Below are 11,183 nucleotides of genomic sequence, written 5' to 3'. Positions count from 1 at the left end.
TAAATGTCTGAGCAAATACAGTAGACTAAATTTTGAGTTGATAATTTTGTAGGGTCTGTGAATGATGTCACAGATGTCCAAATGTCCCCTGGCAGTAAATATCTTCCCTCCCCAGTTCTACAGGGCAGAGCAGAACTGCCCTATATGGTTTCCAAAGCTGTAGGGCTTTACCGGAGTGGAAACTCTCCTCTTCCTCCTGGGAAGCTGCTGTTGATTTGAATCGCTGACATGCAGTTAGCTGCCCAACTTAATTGTCACTTAATTGACTGCAACACCAGGGCTCTTTCCTAACTACCAATAGCTTCTAAATCAAACAAGTCTGAAGTTCTCCTCTCTGGAGTATGAATGTACAGTAAAGATTAACTGTCACTCTCAAGATTGTCCGGATGTAATGTAAACACAGCTGCCAATAGCTGGCAATGAAGAAGAAAAACGATCATTTCATTAATCAAGGCCCTGCTGCTGGGGTCTGCTGTCATCTCCAATTCTTGGTTTAAATCGAGTCTTCGCATTCATAACTGCTTGCCCATAAATGAGAATGGACCTCCGTTTCCAAAGGGATTCCTGGAGCTGGTGTTTCCTGGGAATAACTGAGCATTTTAACAAATGTAACCACTCATAATATATTTCTACTATGTAAACTAGGCAAAGATCTCATAGAAGATGAGGTGAATTATCTACTGTTCATATGTATAAGTGCTGAGAGCAGCATCTCAATGAGCAAGTGTTCTATTAGCTATCCTTTGGTCGGTATATATAAATACCAACTCACATTGCTCTTTGGCTTCTACTGTAACTTAACAGCAAAACTAAATGATCAGTCATAAACCCCACATTAATATCTGGGTCAGAGTATGACCAATGTAATTAACTTTGACAACTTTTAGAAAAGCCCTTTTCCATAGAATAATCTCTGTGGTGACAGAATTTTTGGAAATGCTCTAGTCTAATACTATCAGTACAGATGAGGAAAGTCAGGTCTGGTGTGGAAATAGGCATCACAAGTGTGTGTGTGTGTGTGTGTGTGTGTTTGTGTACACCTAGAACAATGAACACTTGGAATCATAAGATCTTCCAGGATGCAAGACACAAAGTCCTGGATGATTAAGTGGTTCAAAACCAAACCCACTGCCATAAAGTCAATTCTGACTCATAGTGACCCTATAGGACAGGGTAGAACTGCCCTGGTGAGTTTCCAAGACTAACTAATTTAAAAAAAAATCATTTTATTGAGGGCTCATACAACTCTTATCATAATCCATCCATCCATCCATTGTGTCAAGCACATTTGCACATTTGTTGCCATCATCATTTTCAAAACATTTGCTTTCTACTTGAGCCTTTAGTATCAGCTTCTCATTTTCCCCCCGCCCTCAACAATCCTCCCTCCCTCACAAACCCTTGATAATGTATAAATTACTATTATTTTTTCATGTCTTACACTGACCAATGTCTCCATTTACCCACTTTTCTGCTGTCCACCCCTCAGGGAGGGGGGTTATAGGTAGATCATTGCAATCAGTTCCCCTTTCTCCCTCCTACCTTCCTCTTACCGTCCTGGTATGGGTACTCTCAATATTGGTCCTTAGGGGTTCATCTGTCCTAGATTCCCTGTGTTTCCAGCTCTTATCTGTACCTATGTACATCATCTGGTCTAGCCTGGTTTGTAAGGCAGAATTGGGGTCATGATTGTGGGAGTGGGGAGGAGATATTAAGGAACTAGAGGAAAATTGTATGTTTCATCGGTGCTATACTACACCCTGACTGGCTTGTCGCCTCCCCTCGACCCTTCTGTCAAGGGGATGTCCAATTGCTTACCAATGGGCTTTGGGTCTCCACTCCACACTCCCCCTCATTCTTAATGATATGATTTTTTGTTCTGGGTCTTTGATGCCTGATACCTGATCCTATCGACACCTCGTGATCACACAGGCTGGTGTGCTTCTTCCATGTGGACTCTGTTGCTTCTGAGCTAGATGGCTGCTTGTTTATCTTCAAGCCTTTAAAACTCCAGATGCTGTATCTTTGGATAGCCAGGCACCATGAGCTATCTTCACCACATTTGCTTATGCACCCGCTTTGGCTTCAGCGATCGTGTTGGGTAAGTCAGCATCATGGAATGCCAGTTTAATATAACAAAGTGTTCTTGCGTTGTGGTGTTAACAACCCCAGGGACAAGGGAACAACAAGTGATCTAAAATCTATGGCAAGAAGGATGTAGGAGGCCTAGTAGGGCTTGATTAAGGGCAATGTCACCGAGAGGAATTACTGAAACCCCAAAGAAGGCTGAACATGATAGTGAGATAAGAGGAAAGTAAAAGGAAATAGAGGAAAGAACTAGGAGGCAAAGGGTATTTACAGCGGTCTAAATACCGACATGTACATATGTAAATATATTTATATATAACTTTAGGGAAATAGATCTATATGCATATGTTTATAGGCTTAGTATTAAGGTAGCAGAACAACATTGGATCTCTACTCTAGTACTTCACGTCTGTAACTCTTAATGGGAGTAGAAAGCCCCAATTTTTCTGCTACAAAGTGGCTGGTGGTTTTAAACTATTGAACTTGCAGTTAGCAGACCAATGCATAACCACTGTGCCACCAGGGCTCCTTTGGGGTCATCAGACAAGAGGGCCTTTTCTGAAGCAGGAGGGGTGAGACTGAAATACAGGGAGTCGGGGACTCAGTCACTACAAGGACTAGAAAGGCAGTCTCATTTTTAAAAAAAACTTTTATTATGGATTAGGTGAGAGTTTACATTTCAGAACACTATTTTTGTATTCAACAATTTAAACAACTTATCAAACCTCCCGATAGTGTCCTGCCCTCTTTTTTCTCTCCTCCCTCTTACAGGACATTATCTTCCCCTTCATGCACGTCCACCCCTGCCTACCCCTTAGCCCATTGCTTCTCCTTCTCTCTCTTCCCTCCTATTCCTGAGCACCAAACAAGTCTGATTCTTTTGGTATGAAAACCTTTAACTTGTTTTTTGGCTTTGACTTTTAAACAGCCATCTTTGTCCTTTTGATATTGTCTAACTTGACTCATTAGTCAAAAACAAGGCTCCAGGAATTGACAGAACACCCTGAAATGTTTCAGAAAGCTGAAGAAGGACTGGACGCACTCACTTGCCTATGCCAGGAAATTTGTCCAACTACCTGGCCAACTTACTGGAAAAGATCCATATTTGTGCCTATTCCAAAGAAAGATGATCTCCAACAGACTCTCAAACTATAGAGCGCTATCACTGATATGATGCACAAGTGAAATTTTACATAAAATCATCCAGCTATGGTTACAGCAGCACATTGACAGAGAACTGCCAGAAGTTCAGGCCGGATTCAGACGAGGATGTGGACCAAGGGATATCATTGCTGATGTCTGATGGATCTTGGCAGAAAGCAGAGAATACCAGAGAGATGTTTACTGTGTTTCATTGATTATGCAAAGGCATTCAACTGTGTGGACCCTAATAAACTGTGGATAACCTTGAGAAGAATGGGAATTCTGGAACATTTCATTGTGCTCATTTGGAACTGGGACTAAGAGGCAGTTGTGTGACCAGAACAAGGGGATGCTGCAAGGTTTAAAATCAGGAAATGTGTGTCGAGGTTGTATCCTCTCACTATACTTGCTCAATCTGGAATGCTGCACATATCATCAAAGAAGCTGGGTTACATGAAGAAAGGTGCAGCATCAGGATTGCAAGAAGGTTTATTAACAACCTGCCATGGGCAGATGACACAATCTTGCTTGCTGAAAGTGAGGAGGAATTAAAGCACTTGCTGATGGAGATCAAAGATGGTAGCCTTCGGTGTGGATTACATCTCAATGTAAGGAAAACCAAAATCCTCACCACGGGATCAATAGGGAACATCATGATATATGGAGAAAAGGTTGAAATTTTCAAGGAGTTTGTTTTACTAGGATCCATAATCAATGTGCATGGAAGCAACAATCAAGAGATCAAAAGTTGTATTACATTATGTGGTGAAGAAAGCTGATGGTGCCCAGCTATTAAAAGACATAGCGTCTGAGGTCTTAAAGGCTTGAAGGTAAATAAGTGATCATCTAGCTGAGAAGCAACAAAGCCCACATGGAAGAAGCACACCAGCCTGTGTGATCACAAGGTGTCAACAAGATCAGGTATCAGAAGACTCAAAACAATCATATCAATTTGAACGAGGGGGGTGGAGTGGAGACTCAAAGCCCATCTATAGAAAATTGGACATCCCCTCACAGACGGTCACAAGGAAGGGGCGAGCCAGCCAGGGTGCAGTATAGTACTGATGAAACACACAACATTCCTCTAGTTCTTTAAAGCTTCCTCTTCACCACTATTATGACCCCAGTTCTACCTTACAAATTCGGCAAGACCAGAGCATGCATACTGGTACAGATAAGAGCTCTCCACAAATGGAATCCAGGAACAATAATGGAAGTAGTGACACCATGCGGGTAGGGGGTAGGTGGGGGAAGAAAGGAGGAACCGATTTCAACGATCAATGTATAACTGCCACCCCCCGTGATGAACAACAGAAACATGAGTGAAGGGAGACAGCAGATGGTGTAAGATTTATGAGGGGTTCATGAGGGTGGAAGGGTGGGGATAGGAGAGGAAAAAAGAGGAGCGGATACCAAAGGCTCAAATTGAAAATGTTTTGAAAAAAGTGATGGAAACATATGTACAAATGTGCGTGACACAATTGATGTCTGGATAGTTATAAAAGCTCTAAAGCCCCCAATAAAATGATGTATTAAAATTTCAAAAAGGGAAAAGATGTTTTGCATTAGGTAAATCTTCTGCACAAGCCCTCTTTAGAGTATTGAAGAGCAAGATGCTTCTTTGAGCTCTAATGAGCATCTGACCCAAGCCAGGGTGTTCTCTACTGCATCCTATGCCTGTGAAAGTTGGGCATTGAATAAGGAAGCCCACAGAGGAATAGATGCACTTGAACTGTGGTGCGGAGAAGAGTACTGAAAGTACCAAAGACTGCTAAAAGGACAAACCGATCTGCATTGGAAGAGTAAGGCCAGAGTGCTCTTTGGAGGCAAGGATGGTGAGATTTGTTGTACAGGCTTTAGGCATATGGTCAGGACAGACCTATCCCTGGAGATGGACATCACGTTTGGTAAAGTGGAAGGGCAGCGACAAAGAGGAAGGTCCTTGACGAGTCCGCCTGACACAGTGGCTGCATCAATGGGCTCAGGCACAGGGACAATTGTGAGGCTGGTGCAGGGTCGTGGGTGTGTCCTTCTGTTGTGTGTAGTGTCCCAGAGCCAACTCAATGGCACCTAACAACAATAACGTCACTCAGTATGATGTGCCTCCACAGCACGTGGTGGTTTTCAGGTTCATCAGTACTCTTTAGCGATGTGTAGGGCTCCATTGCGTGTCTAGACCAGAGTGTCCTCATCCATTCTCCTACGGATGGCCATTTAGGTTGTTTACACTTTCCAGCTGCTGTGAACAGTGCTGTGATGAACATGGGCGTGCAATAATTCTGTTGGCGCTATAGCTCTTATTTCTTTAGGGTATACACCAAATAGAGGGATTTCTGGGTCATATAGTATTTCCAAGCACCGGTGTTTGAGAAAGCTACCCGGGGGTTGTACTGATTTATGTCCCCTCAGTAGGTTAGAAGGGTTCCAGTCTCTCCACAGCCTCTCCAGCACTTATCATTTCACTTTTGTTTTGTTTTCTTTAAAACAGAAGCATAGTCATGTAAAAGGACCCAGACAAAGCTCCCATTCAGTCTTACTCACAGGGACAGAACGAATGACCTCCTTATCAGCTCCTTTGTTTCTCAACAAGTTTAAGATGTAAAACGAAGAAGAATAATGAACAAGAAGGTTTTAAAAGCTGAGGAAGACTGGAGGTTCTCATGTCTCAGCTGCTCAACCCCCAGGGCAGGGAAGAAAGGCGTGTAGGTGTGCTGGTTATGGTGCCCTTGCCTATTTCCTGAGGTGCAGTCTGGATCCAGCTCTGGATGCAGTTAGGCCCCCGCAGGCTGCCCTCTCTCAGTGACATTCCCCAGGCTGTCCTATAGTAGGATGCCTTCCAGCCAGGTTTCTTCAATGGGAAGACAGGCAAGAGAGAGGAGGGTGGGAAGAGAGAGAGGTCAGAGTATCTCTTCTCATTCTCTCCTGTCCCCGCTCTTCCCCAGTGGAGCAGCGCCCCTCCAGGGGCCCCTACAGGCCTGGGCTGCTAAGCTCCTTCCTGGGTGCCTCTGTACTCCTGGCTGGCTCCATTCCGTTGGCTCAATCAAGTGGGAATCTATCTAAAACCAGGACGTGCACAAGGCCAAGGGAACAATCCAGCATCTGGTACCCCCTTAACATTATCTTTAGAGTGAAACTTCTTTTTAGAGTGAAATCTGAGGTATTTGATAGAGTGGCACAGAAAATTCATATAGAGTTTTAAAATAAATGGGCTTTCAAAAACCACCAATGTTAAACCACCAGAATATAGTGGGCCTCAACCATCCACTCTTCTCTGCTGTCCAAAATATTCAGTGAGCAAGGCTGGGCAAAGATGCTTTCCAGGGTGAATGGGCACTTTCCTCATGTGTGAATCTCTCGCTTTGTGAGTAGAAAGGAGTACACTTGGGTGAATTCTTTGATCACGGCCAGGGAATCTGCCTTCCAGGCTGCAGAGGCAGCAGTAACAGCTTGAGTCAGGGAGAGGGAACGGGAAGAGCAACAGAGGTAGGGGAACAGAGCTTGGTCACCATAGTTAGAGTTCCGGCTGGCTTCCTCCTCTAAGTTACAGAGGAAGAAAGCAGAATCAGAGCAGGCCAAGACTGCAGCCTCGCAGGGAGACCACTCATCTTCCAAGGACAGCTGTTTAAGGTCCATTCCTTCTAGAATAAAGAATCACTCTTCAGGAAAGGGCCCCATGATAAAGACAGCAGATTTTGTTCCTAAGGAGGCAGAGTGTGAGACTTATCCGGTTTTTCATGAAACACATAATTAAAAAATTCTCTGCACTGAAAATGAAGATGTATGCTACTTGAAATGAATATACACGTTTATCTTATCCCCCCAACAATGCTGGATAAAGTAAGAGTTCACCACAAACTCGTGTCTGCAATTTCCTTAGTGATATCCCTCAAAGGGCTTCAGCCTCTAAGGGTGTGAGCATGTAAAAGAAAACCCCCCTGCTCCCAGAGGGGACAACGTAAAACCACAGAGCTCAGGTGGAATCAGCAGGAAGGCTCTGTTGCTGGCATTTTTCAGGGACGCCCTCCAAATACCCACTGCACTCCCACCCTGTTTCCTCCTCCTCATCTCTCTCATATGTCAATGCCATTCCTAAACTTCCACAGAAAAGCAGGCTCGGGGGCAACACGAATTGGAAAACAACCGGTTGAGATTGCTGTTGTTCACGTCTGTTGAGCGGTTCCCAACTTACTGTACCCATGGAAGGGCAGAGAGATATGAGGAGCCTTCAGAAAGTTCACGGAACACTACAACTGATAGCAGTCATGATTGTACAACTCTTCATATGACTGAAGACTCAGTTGTAGGCTATGTGAATTCCTTGCCAGTAAAGCTATGAATATAAAGAGTTCAGGGAACGGTTCATGATCTTTTAGCTCAATTCTCCCATGAACATTTCGAAGGCCTTCTGACATGCACTGCCCTTACTTTTCCACAGCAACTTGTTGTAAGTGCCTGTTTGTTCAGGAGTAGGAGGCTTGTCTTCTCCAACACTTGCAGAATTGTTTTTCTATTCTAGTCATTTTATATAGTGACGTTTTAAACTACTAGAAAGCATTAGGAATCGGTCAGAACCGGGAGGTTAATTTGCTTACCTACTGTCCCCAGCATTGGCCACATACAGTTTCCCCAGGAGGCAGATGACAACGAGGGCCGTGCAGCCACCGGATATATTGTAGGAGCTCCTCTCGTGTGCTATCTGTAGGTCCTGAAGGAGAAAGCAGAGTCGCACTGAGCGCCCAGGCACTTGTCTCAAAAGCTCCCTTAGCGTTGCTTTCTGGACGCAGCCCCGTCTCAATGGGTTTCAAAGCAGGGGGCTCCCTTGGTTTCCACCCCCTACTGAACACTGCCTAGAGAGGGCAAAGGCCTATATGCTGCCATGTACTAGAGCACCCGAAGACCAGGCACAGGGCAGGAAGGGTGGCAGACAAATACAGTAAGACCAAGATACACAAATGAAGCACCATTCCTTTTCAGTATCACAGCCCAGGGAGTGCTCCCCTTCATGCAGCAATAACTTCAGTTTAAAATCAGGAACAGTGCACGTCAGGGTTGTGTCCTCTCCGCCTATTTCCTCAACCCATATGCAGAGTGAAATTAAGACGCTGAGTTATATGAAGAAGAATGAAGCATTAGGATTGGAGGAAGGCTTATTAACCACCTGCAATATGCTGATGACATAAATTTGCGGAAAATGAGGAGGACTTGAAGCACTTCCTGATGAAGATCCGAGTTTGTAGCCTTCAGTGTGGATTACAATTCAATGGAAAGAAGACCCAAATCCCCACAACTGGACCAAGAGGTAACATCATGACAAACAGAGGAAAGTGGATCCACAATTCATGCTGATGGCTGCGGCAGCCAAGAGATCAAAGGCCCCGTCACGTTGGATAACTTTGCTGCACAGGACCTCTTTAAGGAGTGGAAGAGGAGGAACGTTACTTTGAGGATGAAGACCCAAAGCGATGGTGTTTTCATCACCTCATCTGCATGGGAAAGTTGGACACTGAACAAGGAGACTGCAGAAGAACGGATGCATTGAACGATTGTGCTGACAAAAAATACTGAAGTACACGGGCTGGCAAAAGAACAAACACAAGACCAAGTCTGTCTTGGAAGATGGACAGCCAGAGTGCTCCTTAGAGGCAAGGATGGTGAAACTTGGTATCACCTACTGTGGACATGCTGTCAGGAGCGACCAGTCCCTGGAAAAGGCCATCGTGCTTGGTAAAATGGTAGGGCAGCAACAAAGTGGAAGCCCTTGACAAGATGGATTGACATAGTTAGTGGCTGTAACCACGGGCTCAAACATAGCAGTGTGAGGATGGCGTGGGGTGGGGCAGCGTTTCCTTCTGTCATTTAGAGTTGGCATGACTCAATGGCACCAGACAATAACGACAACATGCAAGAGACGCAGGTTTGATTCCCAGGCAGTGCGCTTCATGTACGGCCAACATCTGCCAGTTGAGGCTTGGGCGCTGCAAGGATGCTGAACAGTTTTCAGGGTAGCTTCCAGACTAACACAGACTCAGAAGGTCTGATGGTTCCTTTCTGAAGATCAGTGCAAACTCCGTGGATGCCAACAGCACAATCTACAACCAGTCTGGGATATCAAAGGGCTGACCAGCATTTTACTGCTCACACGGTCGCCAGGAGCCGGAGGCTGACCTGACTCCAACACCCATGAGGGAGTTAGTCCCCCAGGGACCTGCTTCCACTGCCAGGTGTGATGTGACAGAGAGGCTGAGCGTGTGACTCCTTGGGTCTGCTCTGTGCTTTGAACCCCACACCTTCCATTAGATAGCTCCTTACACCACAAGTAAGGAAGGAGATGCTAAGAACCGTATTCTTCTATTCCACAGGCAGGAGTCAGCCTTCTGATGCGTTGATAAATGAAAAATAGCCCCTACTCTCGTGTGATTTATTTTTCTCTTCCACAGCTACTCATTCAAAAGGGCAACACATTCCTAACAACCAAAGTCAACAATCATTGGCGGCTCCCTCTGTGTCAGGTAGTGGGCTAAGCAGCTTCCATACCGAATCTCATCCCCCTCACAGCCGTCTTTGTGACCCTCATTTTACAGAGGCTTAAACTAGCGGTAATAGGCCCAGAGTGACCAGGCTTGAGTTTGGACTCTCGTCCCTTCCCTTCCCTCCAGAGTGCTGTTGCTATGTGTCACCGAATGCCGCTTCCTCCAGAAGAGCAACGGGCTGACACTTCCACTGAGGGACATCCAACATCCCTTAGACACATCTTTGGGACCCTCTCGTGACCTCAGAAAACGAGGCTACGGAATATTAGCTAAATTAATGCCAGACTCCCCAGGAGTAGTCTAGTACTCTTGGGGAAGAAAAAGGGGGCACGAGGGTTGGAAAATGTTTCAAGAAGAGGAAAAATCGGTGCCCTGGCTTATTCAAGGGCACTGCTAGGGAGGCCTGGTGAAGTAGTGGGTCACGCATTGGGCTGACAACCGAAAGGTTGGTAGTTTGAAACCCCCAGCTGCTCCCCAGGAGAAAGATGAAGTTGTCGACTTCTGCAAAGATGTATACTCAGAAACCCAAGGCCAGTTCTACCTGGCCTCCAGGGTCACGGTGAGTCGGAGTCACCTGGCGGCAGTGAAGGTTTGCTGGGTGAACCCAGGGCAAGAGACCAGGGAACAGACGAGCTCAGCTGCTTCAGTGGGATTCTTCATGGGACCCCTCACTGACTCCTCATTGAAACAGGGGCCACTGTGCTCTCTGGCCAGAGCCAGCTCCACAAAGACAGGTCAATCACCGTCTGGTGACTGGAGAGAGAGAGAACCACCTGCGCTGGGCAGACAGACTGCTTTGAGGCTGTCTGTCGGGTGGAAAGCAGAGGAAATGTTCAAAGACCCCCAACATACTGGGCTGAACTGTGCGAGGGCACTGGGGGCTGCAGGCAGAGCAGTCTGGGAGTGACGGGGGATGGGTAGGGACGTGTGTGATGTGGGGACACGGTCGTTTAGGACCACATGAGGAAACCTTTCAAGGAGGGCGGGGCTAACCACATCAAAGCTGCGGCAAGGTCACGCCCGAGGACTTCCTCCAAAGGACTTCTACTGGGTTTTTACAATTTACTTAAACTGTCTACGTTCCTGGAGAGGACTGTCATGAGGATTAAATTAGAAGCGGGGTCTGTGGGGCTCAGCCGGGCATCTGGTTCCTCCCCACAGCCTGGACGCTCCCACAGAGAGCTCGCTGCTCACGGCTGGGCCCTCCATACCGGACCCCGGGACTGGGCAAGGGTCTTTCGATCAATGTCTTTGCACCGGACACATGAATATACACATCTCAATGTGCCAGGTTTCCAAATCACCTCCTTACCACACTGCCTGTGCCTGAGTGTGAACCATGTATTCCACAAAGCACAAACGAAAAGGTAACAAAGCAAAGGCTGACTCCTGAGATCATAACTAAGCAACAACCCACATCGG

General features: G+C 46.1%; 1 protein-coding gene across 1 annotated transcript in view; it reads right to left on the bottom strand.

The window, feature by feature from the left end:
- The window catches only part of PPM1H (protein phosphatase, Mg2+/Mn2+ dependent 1H), a gene marked incomplete at its 5' end in the record, with an annotated part of 349,303 nt that overhangs the window by 158,428 nt on the left and 179,692 nt on the right, over window positions 1–11,183 (bottom strand). The gene's annotated exons all lie outside the window — the stretch shown is intronic.

This window comes from Echinops telfairi, unplaced genomic scaffold (genome assembly GCF_000313985.2).
Source record: "Echinops telfairi isolate 266 unplaced genomic scaffold, ASM31398v2 ScPeMD7_2;HRSCAF=8, whole genome shotgun sequence".
Lineage (NCBI taxonomy): Eukaryota > Metazoa > Chordata > Mammalia > Afrosoricida > Tenrecidae > Echinops > Echinops telfairi.
Note: the sequence above shows the minus strand (reverse complement) of the source record. Positions and strands in the feature narration are given on the sequence as shown.